We start from the raw sequence: 19,032 nt of genomic DNA on the forward strand, positions 1-19,032 counted from the left end.
CTTCGATCTAAGATTCACTTCCATATCATGTGGTTGTGAGGGTTCAGCTACGGATGCGAGGGTTCTTCATTCTGCAATGAGCAAGGGATTTAAAGTACCCGAGGGAAAGTTTTACCTAGTTGATGGGGGTTATGCAAACACTCAGTCATTTCTCATACCTTATTGGGGTGTCCAATATCATTTGAAGGAATTTGGTCATGGACATCCCCGGCCACAAAACCACAGGGAATTGTTCAATCATCGGCATGCCGTTCTACGAAACCATGTGGAGAGGTCCCTAGGAATTCTTAAAAAGTGCTTCCCAATTCTTCATGTTGGCACACTGCATTCAATCGAGAACCAAATGAAACTTCCCGCAGCTGCCGTGGTTCTTCACAATATCATCAAAATGGAGAAGGGTGACGAGACTTGGCTTGACAACTAGCCCGATAACATAGCGCCAAATGTTTTTGTTGATCTCCTGAATGGCGACGAGAATAACTATGAGAACAACGACTTAGGGAACACTCTAAGGGATGAAATCGCAATGCAAATGTGGGAAGCATACCATCCTGAATAGCCAACATGATGGTTCTGTGCTTTAATCTTATATATACATATATTAATTAATTAACTTCTCTTGTCTTCATCATCTAATGATGTAGTGTGTGTTAAATGCAGATATGTATCCAAAGGGGTCCCCAAAGTATCATCTCATGAAAGCAAGTGGGAAAAAAGCTTCACATGGTGCGAAGAAACCATCACCCAAAATTAAAAAGACACCTCCAAGAGGTATTTGGTCTACTGTAACAAGTAGCAATGTAGTGTTAATTGATATGATATTTGACAGTCGTCTTCATAGCTGGTTTTTTCCTTTTGAAAAATATTGATTCCTCCTTTTCACCTTATTTATTGACTGTCTAGAAGTACCTATTCATGCACTTTGTTTATCTTTTCTTGTAAATCTGTATTATCCTAACATAAGCATTTTTATACGATATTCTTTCTGGTTGTCTTGAGATATATACCAAATGCAGCCCTAAAAGCATACCTAGGCATGTTAATGCATAGTAACATATTTGACATATGCCATTCTAAATTTTTCTGTAATGATTTTTTGTTACAGAAATTTTATTAGGAATAGGACTATTATTCCCTAAGCCCCGGATGAATGTCAGAAACAAGTCTATAGCAGAGAGATAGCTCACCATGACCTTCTGGGTGCCAATACATGTTGCATTAATATTTCTCATCTTGAATATTAGCTAGCTCATGATAGTTTATCACTATTTGTTTTGGTGAGCATTAATTTTGAACAATGTAAATTTGTGTTGGTGTAGTTAAAAAGCCAAGAGCTCAATGGAACCCAACTTTGGAAAAGGGTTTGGTGGAGATACTTCAGGAGCACAACACTCCGTACCATAGGGGACAGAATGGTTGGTCAACTGAAGCGTGGAATAGGATGGCAGATTTATTTCATGAAAGATATGGCCACACTAATTTTACAAAGATACAGATTCAGGAAAAGCAGAAAGACTTGAAAGCTCAATACAGACTTATTAAAGATGCCCGCAAACAGAGTGGTGTCAACTGGAACTATCATACACACATGATAGATGCTGACGTGCATCTTTGGCAAAACTTGATGACTGTAAGTTCTAGTGTAGTGCATTTTGTCTTTGCAAAACTTGATGACTTGTATTCCATTCTTTTGTAATCAATCTTGTTTTTGAGCAATCTAAGTTTGATAAATCATTTCTTTTATATATACAAACGTTGCCAGAAATAGCTAAGTTCCAGAATAAGCCTTTTCCCCTCTACAATAAGCTTGGTGATCTGTATGATGGTGAGTTACTGAGTTGAATGGATTTTCATTTCCTCTCTTTTTATTGACCTTTATAATGAATTTTCATTGCTATGTGGCCTTTAATGATAACTTGGGTGTTTGTGCAGGACATATAGCAGAAGGTAACTTCAATTTCACATCAACTGAGGTTACACAAGTGAGTGCTGGTGATCCCAAAGTTGAAAGAGAGCAGATTGCCTTCTCTTTTGACCTGAATCAATATGGTGATGATTTACACATGTATGATGATCCAAGAGATGTTGCCCCAAGTGATGGTTCAAGAGATGCTGCCCCAAGTGGTGGTTCAAGAGATGCTTCCCCAAGTGATGGTCCAAGAGATGCTGCCCAAACAGGTGCCCGGTGGTTCAAATAAGAAGCCAGTGAAGGAGCCCAAGAAGACGAAGCGTGATGACCCAATGGTGGAGGTGATGGCACAATATGTGGAGATCAAATGGAAGCAAGCGGGGGAGGAGTCTGTTTTGTTGGCAGGGTCAAAAAATGCCCAAGAGTTCTCCATCAGCAAGTGCATTGCTGTTTTGCACAAGATGGAAATCATCCGCCGCGATGAAAGAGCTGCTGCCTACAAAGTGTTCAAAAGTGTTGAGAATCATGAGATTTTTCTGAATTCTGCTGCCGAAGATGAAGATAGTGTTGCTGCGTTTCTTCGGAGCGAGATGGCCGAGTTGCATCAACGTATCTAAGGTAACAATCTTGCTCTTGTGGTCAACTACAACTAGATATAAAAGGAGAAGTGCATCCAAGCTAGGAAGAATAGAGTGTACTATACAGTTGTTAGATTGGGCACATTTTTTTAACACATCTTCTGAAATTGTGTGCTTGGATGCTTATGTTAGGGTCCTCTGTATATAAATTGTACTATAATTTTGGTGATTCTGCCCCTCGCTCGCTTCTTATTTTCTTTTTTGATTTGTTTGAGGGTTTCTTCTTCTTGGTCGTAAGAGTGTGCGCATGTGCGTGTTCATGTGCCTTGGTACTATAAATTGTGATCTGCCTTGGTACTATAAATTGTGTGCATGTGCTAGCTGGTAATAACTAATCAGTCATTTCTTTATAATTCCTTTGGCAAATACATGTGATCTAGATAATGAAAATCATTCTCATATATAGATATAGGAGGAAATGGGACTGATGTAAGAGTGTGTTTGTTTAGACCTGTATACTTACAAGGAGGTTGATTTTAGAATTCTTATGTTTATTGTAAGAAGCACATTCTCATGTACAGATATAGGAGGATATGTGTCAATTTCGGAATTTCTTATGTTTATTGTAAGAAGCACATTCTCATGTATAGATATAGGAGGATATGTGTCAATTTCGGAATTTCTTATGTTTATTGTAAGAAGCACGTTCTTAGATTTATGGTTAGATTCTCAGTTATAAAGAAATGTACATCTTATAGTAAATGATATTTGTTCTCTGATGCACAATGTGGACATGCTCCCCGACCATTGCTGCTGGGAGCTTGATGGCATCTTGCCGCGTGTCCTTCCCTTTTAATGATTCTCCTTAGAGATCTACACCGCCTTGTATTATCATTTCGGACCAGTGATTGTTGTATCCTTGTTTCTGGAAGTGTCATGTCACTTCACCCATATCGTGTATCAAAACAGCGTTGGGAACATGGTATTTTTTGTTATTGTTTTGATTCGACACTTATGCATTTCATTCATCTAATTACTGTAACCTGTTCTGCCATTTCAAGCCATATATACTATTCAGAGAAATGTATACATTGTAATTGACTATTCATTCTTGTTTGCATGGTTGAAGATTGGAGCAAGAAGACCGTTGTGAAAAGGGAGACATCGCCTGACATGATCAAAAAGGAGATTTTGCGTGTAGAAGTAGAGCTGATGAAGTGAAGTGTACCACTTAATTCCTGACATCTCATTTGGGGACTGCTGTGAGACTCATGTTTACAACTTGCTCAACCACACTTTGGGCAAAATCTGATGGGTGTTTGCTATCAAAGATTATGTTGTTATGATAAATTATAAATGTTGGGATTTGGGTCTCAAAAACATGCTGTTATGATAAATTATGTAGTTGTCGTGATGCGATATTGATTTCAAATCATTTTTATCAATTCTGCAGCAAAGGATATAAGGGGAGTTGGTTACATGTGTAAAGACTGGATTTTTAAATGTTCTATACCATGTTATGTCAACATGACAAACCCTTTCTACCAAATGGAAATTTTAAATAAAGAGGATTGTGAAAGAAATGGTTTTGAGGATTCAAGGGGTTTTGAGGGGATTGGGTGGAAGAGGGGGATTCACCAAATCCCCTGAAATCCCCCTCCCAAGACCTCTCAAATCCACTTCTACCAAATGAGGCCTCAAGGGAAAACCAAGAATGCTCAAGAGGTAGCAGTTAGTCCCAAAAAATGATATAAAGTTGCTATAAAATGATTGTAAAACATCCAAGAATGATAATATAACATCATGAATACTTCATAAATTATAGATACGTTGGAGACGTATCACGCACCCCCTGGCTTGTGGGCCCCCTGGAAGGCCTCCGGTGCCCATCTTCTGCTATATGATGTGTTTTGACCTGAAAAAAAAACAGAGGAGAGCTTTTGGGATGAAGCGCCGCCATCTCGAGGTGGAACTTTGGCAGAACCAATTTAGGGCTCCGGCGGAGCTGTTCTGCCAGGGAAACTTCCCTTCCGGAGGGGGAAATCGAAGCCATCGTCATCACCAACGATCCTCTAATCGAGAGGGGGTCAATCTCCATCAACATCTTCACTAGCACCATCTCCTCTCAAACCGTAGTTCATCTCTTGTATTTGATCTTTGTCTCAAAACCTCATATTGGTACCTGTGGGTTGCTGATACGTCTCTAATGTATCTATAATTTTTGATTGCTCCATGTTATTATATTATCCATCTTGGATGTTTTATATGCATTCATATGCTATTTTATATTATTTTTGGGACTAACCTATTAACCTAGAGCCCAGTGCCCTTCTGTTTTTTTCCTTGTTTTTGATTTTCGCGGAAAAGGAATATCAAACGTAGTCCAAGTGAGCTGAAAATATACGGTGATTTTTTGTGGACCAGAAGAAGACCCCAAAGCAAAAGAGTTAGGCCAGAAGAGCCACGAGGCCTCCACAAGGGTGGAGGGCACGCCCTCCGGTCTTGTGGGCTCCTCATCGACCCCCTGACCTGTTCTCGATGCCAAAAATTCCAATAAATATAGAAACCCCCAGAAATAAACCTAAATCGGGAGTTCTACCGCCGCAAGCCTCTATAGCCATGAAAAACCAATTGGGGGCCTGTTCCGGCACCCTGCCGGAGGGGGAAACCATCACCGGTGGCCATCTTCATCATCCCGGCGCTCTCCATGACGAGAAGGGAGTAGTTCACCCTCGGGGTTGAGGGTATATACCAGTAGCTATGTGTTTGATCTCTCTCTCTCTCGTGTTCTTGATTTGGCACGATCTTGATGTACCGCGAGCTTTGTTATTATAGTTGGATCATATGGTGTTTCTCCCCCTCTACCTTCTTGTGATGAATTGAGTCTTACCTTTGAGGTTTCACTATTATCGGATTGAATACTATTATGGATTTGAGAACACTTGATGTATGTCTTTCATGGGATACCCGTGGTGACAATGGGGTATTTTATTGATTCACTTGATGTATGTTTTGGCACTCAACTCGCGGATTCCCGAGGTGACATTGGGGTAATCTATGCATAGGGGTTGATGCACGTTTTCATCCTTGATCCTTTGGTAGGAATCTTGGGGCACTCTTTGAGGTTCTTTATGTTGGATTGAATATTATGAATCTGAAGTTGTTTGATGCATATCGTATAATTGACCCACAGATACTTGTGGTGACATTGGAGTATGTAGGTGACATCAGGGTTTGATTGATGTGTGTTATTGATGTCTACTATGCAACTTTACTCTTGTACACATGTGTTGGGTGTCCAAGCGCAGAGTTTTGTAGGATAATAGCAATTTTCCCTCAAGTGGATGACCTGAGTTTTATCAATCCGTGGGAGTCGTAGGACGAAGATAGTCTCTCTCAGATGACCCTGCAATCAAATACAAGAAATCTCTTTCCCCAACACACCCAATACAATGGCAATTTGTATAGGTGCACTAGTTCGGCGAAGAGATGGTGATAAGTGTAATATGGATGGTAGAAATATATTTTTATAATCTGAATAAATAAAAACAACAAGGTAGAGATTGATAAAACGGAGCACAAACGGTATTGCAATGCTTGAAAATGAGGCCTAGGGTCTGTACTTTCGCTAGTGCAATCTCTCAACAGTGCTAATATAATTGGATCATATAACTATCCCTCAACGTGCAACGAAGAATCACTCCAAAGTTCCTATCTAGCGGAGAACATAATAATAAATTGTTTGTAGGGTACGAAACCACCTCAAAGCTATTCTTTCTGTTCGATCTATTCAAGAGTTCGTACTAAAATAACACAAAGCTATTCTTTTCGTTCGATCTATCCTAGAGTTCGTACTAAAATAACACCAAAGCAAATTCATATTCATAGTACTCAATCCAACACAAAGAACTTCAAAGAGTGCCCCAAGATTTCTACCGGAGAAACAAAGATAAGAATGTGCATCAACCCCTATGCATAGATTACCCCAATGTCACCTCGGGAATCCACGAGTTGAGTGCCAAAACATATATCAAGTGAATCAATATGATACCCCATTGTCACCACGAGTATTAAATTGCAAGACATATATCAAGAATTCTCAAATCCATAAAAGTATTCAATACGATAACAACGAAATCTCAAAGGGAAAAATCAATTCATCACAAGATATAGAGGGGAAAACACCATATGATTCGACTAGATTAACAAAGTCCGCGATACATCAAGACTGTGACATCTCAAGAACACGAGAGAGAGAGAGAGAGAGATTAAGCACATAGCTACTGGTACAAACCCTCAGCCCCGAGGGTGGACTACTCCCTCCTCATCATGGTGGCCGCCGGGATGATGAAGATGGCCACCGGTGATGATTCCCCCCTCCGACAGGGTGCCGGAAAGGGTCTAGATTGGTTTTCGGTGGCTATAGAGCCCTGCGGCGGCGGAACTTCTGATCTAGGTTAACCCCAAAGGGTTTCAAAATATTTGGGAATTTATAGTGCAAAGAAGGGGTGCGGGAGGCCACCGAGGTGGCCACAACCCACCTGGGCGCGCCAGGGGGCCTGGCGCGCCCTGGTGGGTTGTGCCCCCCTCGGGGCACCCCCAGGTGCTGCTCTAGCCCATCGGGAGTCTTCTGGCCCATAAAAAATCCACAAAAAGTTTCGCGGTGTTTGGACTCTGTTTAATATTGATTTTCTGTGATTTAAAAAACAAGCAAAAAAACAGCAACTGGCACTGGGCACTGGGTCAATAGGTTAGTCCAAAAAATGATGTAAAGTTGCTATAAAATGATTGTAAAACATCCAATAATGATAATATAACGGCATGAATACTTCATAAATTATAGATACACTGGAGATGTATCAGCATCCCCAAGCTTAATTCCTACTCGTCCTTGAGTAGGTAAATGATAAAAGAAATAATTTATGAATTGTGAATGCTAGCAAAGTGCACAAGTTTGATCAATGATAATTTCAATCATTTTTCCTAGCATCATAACATCAATTCTTTCTTATGAAACTTCTCATGTTATAGTGGCAACCAAATCACATGTTAAGGTTCAGACAATGAATTCTCTTGAAACCCAACAACCTATGTTCTTATTCACCAAGCATTTGCAATTCAACTTATTCAACAGAGTTTAAGTAAGAGCTCCACATACTCAACCATCATATAGTCTTCTATGATTGCTAACACCCACCTTGTACACATGAGCAAAATGTTTCAACCGAACACATAGAAAGATAGGGGCTTATTGTTTTGCATCCCAACATATTCACCTTAAGGGTGATGTCAATAATAATAACTCATGCCACCCATATTCAACTGGAAATATGTTCCTAGATCTTTCCTTACCACATGATGCTTGCCAAAAGAGAAAATAAAAAAGGAATAGAGAGAAATACTTTGACTCTTTGCATAAAAATAAATACTGAAAAGTAAAAGATAGGCCCATCGCAGAGGGAAGTAGAGGTTGCCATGCGCTTATTTGTTTGTTTGCTCAATCCCTTAGTGCAAAATAACGTCATGTTATATTGACCCTTGTGATAGCAACCTTTATTATGTAGTCTGTCGCTTTTATTGCTTTACCATCACAAGTTCGTACAACGCTCAATTTTCTCTTACACTAAATGATCTTACACTTTTAGAAGCAATTTTTATTACCTTATTGCACCGATGAAAACTTACTTGAAGGATCTTGCTCAATCCTTAGGTCGGTATGTTGGACTCCTGAAAATAAGATTTGGCTTTAAGGGCTTTTGGATGCACAAGTAGTATCTCTACTTGGTGCGGAATTTTTGGCTAGCAAAGACGGGGGAAAGAACCACATGTTGAAGGATCTATGACAATATAACTTCTATGTGAATATGAAAAAACATAAACCATTACATTATCTTCCTTGTTCAATGTGAACAATTTTGGCATATAATATTTTGATGGGGGCTCACAATGACAAAAGATTTCCATGATAGTGTATTTGCATGTGAAAGTTCTCTTCCTTATACTAATCATTCGTGAATTGCTTGTATGACTAATATTGTGATTATCAAGCCTCAAAAGATTTCACTTTCTAAACCCAATGCGAAGTTACCACTAGGAATGATATGATTTCAACTTTATGACATTAAATTAATTCAACAATTTACTCATAGGATATAAGTGAAGCACAAGAGCAAATGCCATAGAAAAGAGCTTCGTTGACGGGATGTGAATCCGCTTACTTAGCCTCCCTGGCAACTATTTGAGGATTCTATTTTATTTAAAACTTTCAGATGTAAGTATTTTATTAAAACAGAAAGCAAAAATGACATTCTAAGAATAACACAACTCATGTGAAGAAGCAAAAACTTAGGCTCAACCAATACTAACCGATAATTGTTAAAGAGGAAAGGTGGGATGCCTATTGGGGCATCCCCAAGCTTAGATGCTTGAGACTTCTTGAAATATTATCTTGGTATGCCTTGGGCATCCCCAAGCTTGAGCTTTTGTGTCTCCTTAATTCTTCTCATATCACGGTTTTCCTAAATCTCAAAAACTTCATCCACACAAAACTCAACAAGAACTCATGAGATAAGTTAGTATAAACCAATGCAAAAACTTTATCATTTTCTAATGTAGCAAATCACTAAAATTATTATTAAACATTGCATACTAAATGCCTATGCATATTTAATACTCATATCCTCAAATAGAATCATTAAACAAGCAAGCATATGCAAACAATGGAAACATAACAACAATCTGCCAAAACAGTACAGTCTGTAAAGAATGCAAGAGTATCAATACTTCCATAACTCCAAAAGTTATGAATATTTCCCACACTGTAGAAAATTTATCATAGCTTATTTTGCAAAAAGTTTCAACATTTTATCACATTCTGACTTTTCTAGGGAATTTTTGCAACAGTGGTAAACTTTCTGTTTTCAAACAGCAAGATGTAAACTTGCAAAATAAGCATGGCAAAGGCTATCATTGCCACTTTTATTGAAATAAAATATGCAAAAAATTATTATAAATAACACCAAGCAAATCCTAACAAAATAAATTGACGCTCCAAGCATAGCACATATCATGTGACAAATGAAAACATAGCTCCAAGTGAGCTTACCGATAATGTTGGAGACGAAAGAGGGGATGCCTTCCGGGGCATCCCCAAGCTTAGTGGCTTGGATCTTCCTGGAATATTACAATGGGGTGCCTTGGGAATCCCCAAGATTAGGGTCTTTTCACTCCTTATTCTCCTCATATCGACATCTCACCCAAAACTTGAAAACTTCAACCACACAAAACTTAACGGAACTTCGTGAGATAGGTTAGTATGATAAGGAGCAAACCATTTCACTTTTGTACTGTCAAAGACAAGATTCATAATTTTTTCCAAACAATTCCTACAGCAGCATATCATTTCCATAATTTATATTGAGCAATATAAGCCATGGAAACTAGAAAACAAGCAAACTATGCATTGAAAACAGAATCTGTCAAAAACAGAACAGTCTGTAGTAATCTGTACTCTAACCATACTTATGCTACTCCAAAAATTATGAACAATTAGGAAAACTTGGGAAATTTTTCTATTAATCTTGTGCAAAAAGAATCAGCATTTTATAACGCTTCTGTTAAAAATGAGAATTGTTTTCCTGAGCGCAAAAGTTTCTGTTTTTCAGCAAGATCAAATCAACTATCACCCAACAAGGTCCTAAAGGCTTTACTTGGCACTTTATTGAAACAAAAGCAATAAAACATTATTACTACAATATCATAATCATGTGAACACACAAAAACATTAGGTAAAAGTGTTGGGTTGTCTCCCAACAAGCGCTTTTCTTTAATGCCTTTTAGCTAGGCATGATGATTCAATGATGCTCGCATAAAAGATAAGAATTGAAACACAAAGAGAGTATCATGAAGAACATGACAAGCACATTTAAGTCTAACACAACTCCTATGCATAGGAATTTTTTGAGAAAAAAATTTATGGGAACGAGAATCAACTAGGATAGGAAGGCAAAACAAGCAAAACTTCAAGATTTTGAACACATAGATAGGAAACTTGATATTATTGAAATACCTACAAGCATATGTTCCTCTCTAATAATAATTTTCAGTAGAATCATGTATGAATTCAACAATATAAGCATCACATAAAGCATTCTTTTCATGATACATAAGCATAGAAATTTTGTGTGACAGTAGCAATTTTCCCTCAAGTGGATGACCTAAGGTTTATCCGTCCGTGGGAGGCGTATGATGAAGATAGTCTCTCTCAGACCACCCTGCAATCAAATACAAGAAATCTCTTGTGTCCCCAACACACCCAATACAATGGCAATTTGTATATGTGCACTAGTTCGGCGACGAGATGGTGATAAAAGTGTAATATGGATGGTAGAAATATATTTTTATAATCTGAATAAATAAAAACAGCAAGGTAGCAATTGATAAAACGGGGCACAAACGGTATTGCAATGCTTGAAAATGAGGCCTAGGGTCCGTACTTTCGCTAGTGCAATCTCTCAACAGTGCTAATATAATTGGATCATATAACCATCCCTCAACGTGCAACGAAGAATCACTCCAAAGTTTCTATCTAGCGGAGAACATAAGAATAAATTGTTTGTAGGGTACGAAACCACCTCAAAGCTATTCTTTTCATTCGATCTATTCAAGAATTCGTAATAAAATAACACAAAGCTATTCTTTCCGTTCGATCTATCCTAGAGTTCATACTAAAATAAAACCAAACCAAATTCATATTCATATGTAACACCCCGATAATCAAGCTATAGTAAACTCCTGCTAATGGCTGCCAAGTCATCACAATTATTTTGCTAATCATCACTTTGTTTCAAATCAAGTCCAATTCAATTCAATTTGCAAGTCAATTATTTGCATCTTCAAATGAGCCCGAAAAATAGTTCACAATATGGAAAATTCTCTCTAAGTATTTGTCATGATGAAACCTACCTCTATTGGATTCGAAAAATGCTCCTGGAAATTATTTGAGTGGTCCAACAACAATTAAATTGGCCTTTTCAATTTCCAATAGTTCTTAAACATTTCCAAATGCTCAAAACAATTTTGTGCAACTTCACAATATTGGAAAGTATTTATTATGGCATGTGGCACATTTTACAAGAGTCATTTGGTGCTCGGAATAATTGCAAAATAGTAAGCTATCCTTTTAATAAAAAAATAAAAGAAATAAAAATAGAGAAAAGGAACCCCCCTCATTTTCCCCACTGGGCCTCGACCCTGCCGGCCCAGTCGGCCACCCCACACGCCGGCCCACTCCCCCGCTCCCCTGGCCTATAGGCCACACCTGACCGAACCCTATCCCCATCTCTCCCAGATCCCCCACGACCCCCACTCTCTCCCTCGTCTGCTCCCAATCCTAATCTGGATCGGGCGTAGGCGCCCGGCCCCTGCGCTCGTCGTCGTCGTCCACCTCGCCGTCGCCCCTCACCACACCACCGGCGGCCTCCTCTCCGTCGCCTCCCACACGACGGGCCCCGACCCTGCGCCTGTCCCTGACGTCGTCGCCTCCCCGAACCCATCGTCGGACCGCCTCGCCCCGCCTCTCCTTCCCCGAACGGCTCCACCACCGAACTCCCTCGACCCCTACTGCCCGTACCCCCTACACACCCGCGGTGAGGCCCCGGCCTCTCCCCTCTCCTCTCTCCACTCCGCCGTCTGCCGCTCGCCTTCGCCGGCATGCCCACGCCTCACGGCCACCACGGTCGCCCCGCGCCGCAGCGGCCGCACTCCCACGCGCCCATGGCCGCGCCTATCGCCCCGCCTGGCTTCGCAATTCCGCCGAGCCGCGCCTCGCTGCGTGCTTGTCGCCGCCAGCGCCTCTGACCGCGCGTCGCCGATCCCCCTACTCCTCGCGTCGCCGCCCCCTGCTACTAGAGCGCGTGCCCGTGCCGTTCCGTTGCCCCCCGCGCCACCGCGCCTCCCCGCCGCCTACCGCTGCTCGCCTGCCGGTGTTCTCCGCCGCCGTCGCCCCCAACCGCACTGCCTCCCGCTCTGGTTCCACCCCTCCGCCGCCTCTGCTGACCGGTGCCGTGGGAGCCGGTGGCAGCGCTTGGGCTCGCCCAGTCGGTGCGCCCCTGTCGGCCACGCCGGGCTTGCGCCCGCTCCCGTAACCACCCCACGCGCCCGCTAAGGCCCTGGCCCAATGACAGCCGGGGCCCAGCCCCAAAACGTTTAAAAAAATAAAAATAAAATAAAAATGAATTAATAAAATTATTATTAATTAATTAGTGAATTAATTAAGTTAATTAATCCTATTTAATTAATTTAATTAACTAGTTAGTTTAATTAAACAGTAATTAGATTAGCTAAATCCTAATTAAACTAAACAGAGTATGACAGGTGGGTCCCGCACGTCAGTTTGATCCAGTCAACGCCCTGTTGACTGCTGACGCGTCAGCATGCACTATTCTGGATAATGTTGAACTAAAATAATTAAGTAAATCCTAAAAATGTTTTAGATCTTTTAAAATTAATATGAAATAAACCGTAGCTCGGATGAAAAAACTTTATATATGAAAGTTGCTCAGAACGACGAGACGAATCCAGATACACAGCCCGTTCGTCCGCCACACATCCCTAGCATAGCAAACACGCAACTTTCCCCCTCCGGTTCATCTGTCCGAAAATGCGAAACACCGGGGATACTTTCCTGGATGTCTTCCCCCTTCGCCGGTATCACCTCATACTACGTTGGGGCACACCTAGCACCGTTACTTGTCATGTCATGCATCGTTATGTATCTGTTTGCATTGTAGGCTACGAGATCGATGCCGCTGCTACCCAGTTCGACTACGGTGTTGACGATCCCTCCTTGCCAGAGCAACCAGGAAAGCCCCCCCTTGATCACCAGATATCGCCTATTCTTCTCTCTACTGCTTGCATTAGAGTAGTGTAGCATGTTACTGCTTTCCGTTAATCCTATCCTGATGCATAGCCTGTCATTGTTGCTACAATCATTGATACCTTATCTGCAATCCTAAATGCTTAGTATAGGATGCTAGTTTATCATCAGTGGCCCTACATTCTTGTCTGTCTGCCATGCTATACTATCGGGTCGTGATCACTCGGGAGGTGATCACGGGTATATACTTATACATATATGATACTTGTGGTGACTAAAGACGGGTCAACTCGAAGAGTACCCACGAGTGATTCACGGATTGGGTCCGAAAGGACGTTTGTCTCGACGGCCCTCTGAGTGGATCTTTGTGGCGGAGCGACAGGGTAGGTTGGGACCACCTAGGAGAGAGGTGGGCCTGGCCCTGGTCGGCGTCCGCGGTTATTTCAAAATAACATGCTTAACGAGATCTGGGTATTTGATCTGAGTCTGGCCACTGGCCTATACGCACTAACCAACTACGTGGGAACAGTTATGGGCACTCGACATCGTGGTATCAGCCGAAGCCTTCTTGACGTCAGCGAATGGGCGACGCGCGTTGGGTTGGACTGGAACGCCTGCTCTTGTATAAGGGAGGCTAGGTCTGCTCGCCGGCCGTGTTTGCAACGTGCAGGTGTGCAATGGGCGATGGGCCCAGACCCCTGCGCCATAGGATTTAGACCGGCGTGCTGGCCTCTCTGTTGTACCTAGGTGGGGCTGCGACGTGTTGATATTTCAAGGCCGGACATGACCTAGAAGAGTGTGTCCGGCCAAAGGGCATCGAGCGTGTTGGGAAATGCGGTGCACCCTTGCAGGGAAGTTGATCTATTCGAATAGCCATGTCCCTCAGTAAAAGGACGACCCGGAGTTGTACCTTGACGTTATGACAACTAGAACCGGATACTTAATAAAACAGACCCTTCCAAGTGTCAAATACAACCGGTGATCGCTCTCTCACAGGGCGACGAGGGGAGGATCACCGGGTAGGATTATGCAATGTGATGATACATTGGTGAACTCACCTTCTAATCTCTTCTACATGGTGCAAGATGGAGGCGGCCAGAAGCATAGTCTTCGATAGGACTAGCTATCCCCCTCTTATTCTGGCATTCTACAGTTCAGTCCACATATATTACCCCTTTCATTTGATACATTGCATATGTAGTGTAGCTCCTTGCTTGCGAGTACTTTGGATGAGTACTCATGGTTGCTTTGCTCCCCCTTTTCCCCTTTTCTATACCCGATTGTTGTGACCAGACGATTGAGTCTAGGAGCCAGACGCCACCGTCAACGACGACTCCTACTACACTGGAGGTGCCAACTACTATGTGCAGGCCGCTGACGACGACCAGGAGTAGTTTAGCAGGATCCCAGGCAGGAGGCCTGCGCCTCTTTCGATGTGTACCCCTGTTTGTGCTAGCCTTCTTAAGGCAGACTTGTTTAACTATGTGTGTACTCAAATATTGTTGCTTCCGCTAACTCGTCTATGATCAAGCTCTTGTATTCGAGCCCTCGAGGCCCTTGGCTTGTAATATGATGCTTGTATGACTTATTTTATTTGTAGAGTTGTGTTCTGATATCTTTCCATGAGTCCTTGATCTTGATCGTACACATTTGCGTGTATGATTAGTGTATGGTCAAATCGGGGGCGTCACATCATAATACTCAATCCAACACAAAGAACTTCAAAGAGTGCCCCAAGATTTCTACCGGAGAAACAAAGACAACAACGTGCATCAACTCCTATGCATAGATTACCTCAATGTCACCTCGGGAATCCGCGAGTTGAGTGCCAAAACATATATCAAGTGAATCAATATGATACCCCATTGTCACCACGAGTATTCAATTGCAAGACATATATCAAGTGTTCTCAAATCCATAAAAGTATTCAATCCGATAACAACGAAATCTCAAAGGGAAAACTCAATTCATCACAAGATAGAGAGGGGAAAACACCATATGATCCGACTATATTAACAAAGCCTGCGATACATCAAGATTGTGACATCTCAAGAACATGAGAGAGAGAGATTAAACACATAGCTACTAGTACAAACCCTCAGCCCTGAGGGTGGACTACTCCCTCATTGTGGCGGCCACGGAGAAGATGAAGATGGCCACCGGTGATGATTCCCCCCTCCGGCAGGGTGCCGGAAAGGGTCTAGATTGGTTTTTGTTGGCTACAGAGCCCTGCGACGGTGGAACTTCTGATCTAGGTTAACCCCGAAGGGTTTCAGAATATTTGGGAATTTATAGTGCAAAGAAGGGGTGCGGGAGGCCACCGAGTTGGGCACAACCCACCTGGGCGCGCCAGGGGGGCCTCGTGCATCCTGGTGGGTTGTGCCCCCCTCGAGGCACCCCCAGGTGCTGCTCTGGCCCATCGGGAGTCTTCTGGCCCATAAAAAATCCACAAAAAGTTTTGCGGTGTTTGGACTCCGTTTAATATTGATTTTCTGCGATGTAAAAAACAAGCAAAAAACAACAACTAGCACTGGGCACTGGGTCAATAGGTTAGTCCGAAAAAATGATATAAAGCTGGTATAAAATGATTGTAAAACATCCAGGAATGATAATATAATGGCATGAATACTTCATAAATTATAGATACATTGGAGACGTATCAGTCATATGGTGTTATTTTACTCCGAACTCTTGGGCTGTTTGTGACACTTATAGGAATAGCTCAATGGATTGATCGGAAAGAATAACTTTGAGGTGGTTTCATACCCTACAAGCAATTTCATCTTATGTTCTCCGCGATAGGAACTTTGGAGTGACTTTTGTTGCATGTTGAGGGGTTGTTATATGACCCAATTATGTTATCATTGTTGAGGGGACTTGCACTAGTGAAAGTATGAACCCTAGGCCTTGTTTCCAAGCATTGCAATACTGTTTTCGCTCACTTTTACTACTTGCTACCTTGCTGTTTTTATATTTTTAGATTATAAAAACCTATATCTACTATCCATATTGCACTTATATCACCATCTCTTTACCGAACTAGTGCACCTATACAATTTACCATTGTATCACTACAAAAAATACACTTCCGTGATGATACGTGTTTGTCACAGTAGGTCGCTTTTTTGTCATGCATGTACATCCATGACAAATTTATGACAGAATCAAGATATTCATACATGTGCTGTCGTAGAAGTGTTCCATGACATTACCAAAATTATCATGACGGAAGTGTCCACTTCCATGACGATAAATCGCGCGTCACAGAAGTGCTTTCGTCAAGGGTGACCAACACGTGGCATCCACCGTAACGGAACGTCGTTAAGCTATCGGGTCGGGTTTTGGATCCGATAACCCGTTAACAGCCCTGGCCAATGGGGACTTTCCACGTGTAAAATCATCATTGGCTAGAGGAAACACGTGTCGGCTCATCATCGGGACAGATGTCATCCACTCACTAGACAGAAGGCGCCTATGATACGTCGACATGTGGCACGGCCCAACAAGTTTAAATGGGCCGGCCCAACTAAAGGCCCACAAGATTTTGCAGACCATAATGGGCCGGCCCAGCTAAAGGCCCACGAGATTTTGCGGACCATAATGGGCTGGCCCAGCTAAAGGCCCACAAGATTTCACGGGCCATAATGGGCCGGCCCAGGTAAAGGCCCACAAGATTTTTGTGTGCCATAATAGGCCGGCCCAGGTAAAGGCTCACAAAATTCTTATGGATCATAATGGGTCGGCCTAGCTAAAGGCCCACGAGATTTCACCGACATTAATGGGCCGGCCCAGCTGTACTCCCACAAGATTTTGAGGACCTTAGTAGGCCGGCCCATTAACTGGCTGCCATGTTTTGGGCCAAATGCCGGCCCATATTTGATACGGTCTATTAATGGCCTGCCACGCTCCGGGCCTAATAGTGGCCCATATGAGATCCGACCCGTTAAAAGCCTACCACGCTCTGGGCCAAATTACGGCCCAGATCAGGTCCGGCCCTTTAAGAGGTTTTGGGCCTAATTATGGCCCATATCAGATTCGGCCCGTCAACTGGACACTATGCTTTTGGGCCCACTTGCTAAAGGCCCACTTAGTAATTCGGCCTGATATTAGTTTTGGCATGTTAAGGGCCCGTTTAACATTTCGGCCCTATATTAATTTTAGCCTGTTAAAAGGCCGTCATATAGTTGGGCCTAACTACGGCCTGGTTTGCATCCGGCCTGCTCGCAGCCGATATCTGATTGGGCCAAACAAGGAACGAGACAATTTTTCGGCTTGTTAAAAGTCCGTGATTTGATTCGCACAATCATGGGTCGGGGTTCATTTCGGGCTGCTGCCGGCCCGTGAGCTGATCGGCATGTTTCAGGCCCAACCTACATCGTGATTGCATGACGGCCCGATTATGCACCGTAATTTTACGGTTTGGCCGGTTTACTGCGAAGACATGATATATATACAGTAAAATAACTGCAGCGTCGTGAATAAGAAAAAACCTATACTATACAATAAAGAAATTACGGCATATTACATCCACTGGGCATCAAAGTTCGCCACTATGATAATAAAGCACAAGCAGACAGCAGATTACATACACTGGGCATCAAAGATCGCCACCAGTGCAAATAAACACGCCGAAAAAATAATATACAAAACCGACAACACTTCAATAGAGTTCAAGAAAGGTTAGCCCTGCTAGGGAGCTGCAGCGCAAGCAGCTGAGCAAGATGATGAGACTGCGCTTGTTCAACACTTATATCTTCCTCACTCTGAAAGATAAACAAGCAGACAGATGACATGTTTTGCACATAAAAGTATCAGTGCTGACAATTCATCACATTTCTTACTGACGAATAAAGTGACACAGTTTAAATTTGCATTAACACAATATGGTATTGTTCAGGTCAAGACATGGCAGGAAATGACATTGCGAAGGAGTTGGCAGCTTCACGACACCACTGGATTACAGATCAAGAACTCATAAGTATCAATGGTTAGTGTGCTGTCAATTTATACCATTTCAGATTGGCAAATAAAGAGACGGTTTAAATAATAGTAGAATGATATGACATTTTTCATAGTTAAGACATTGCAGAATATGACATTGTACTGTAGTGGGTAGGTTCACCACACCACTGGATTACAGATGAAGAACAGAAGCATACATGCAGTGCAAAAGAAGATCACTTGCTCTGTATAGTTTAATTTACATGGTATGAAGAAGGAACTTGGTTGTACAACTGAAAACTTAAATTGAGAAAGGACGGACTTTTGTTTATGAACTACATATAATAAACTTTAAACAAGCAATTTGATGCAAACACCAAAAATAAACAGCTGTTGCAGTCATGCCTAACCAAATATATACAACAAAGTTTGAAGGCTTGAGATGGACAAACTTACATTATTGGTGAAGACAGGCTCTATAAAGGCCTTGTCCATGCTGATGGGGGGGGGCAATTCAAGAAGTTTACCACAGAATCTTCTTCAAAAGCATTGCCTTTATTCTACATTTTGTTAAGAGTAAATATAGATGTGATAATATACGACAAAATGGAGAATATTTAAGATAAGATGAAGAGTGATGCTACATAACCAAGTAGCTATAAATGTAAGTGCATCGATACAGGCAAAAGGTACAGCCAAGAGCAATGCACAGCTAAACTTCTTCAGTA

At 42.0% G+C, this 19,032-nt stretch overlaps 1 pseudogene; it reads left to right on the forward strand.

Moving 5' to 3' along the window:
• Positions 1-1,441: 1,441 nt before the first annotated feature.
• LOC125506851 lies at positions 1,442-2,526 on the forward strand (annotated as a pseudogene).
• Positions 2,527-19,032: the final 16,506 nt, after the last annotated feature.

Source organism: Triticum urartu, chromosome 5, assembly GCF_003073215.2.
Source record: "Triticum urartu cultivar G1812 chromosome 5, Tu2.1, whole genome shotgun sequence".
NCBI lineage: Eukaryota > Viridiplantae > Streptophyta > Magnoliopsida > Poales > Poaceae > Triticum > Triticum urartu.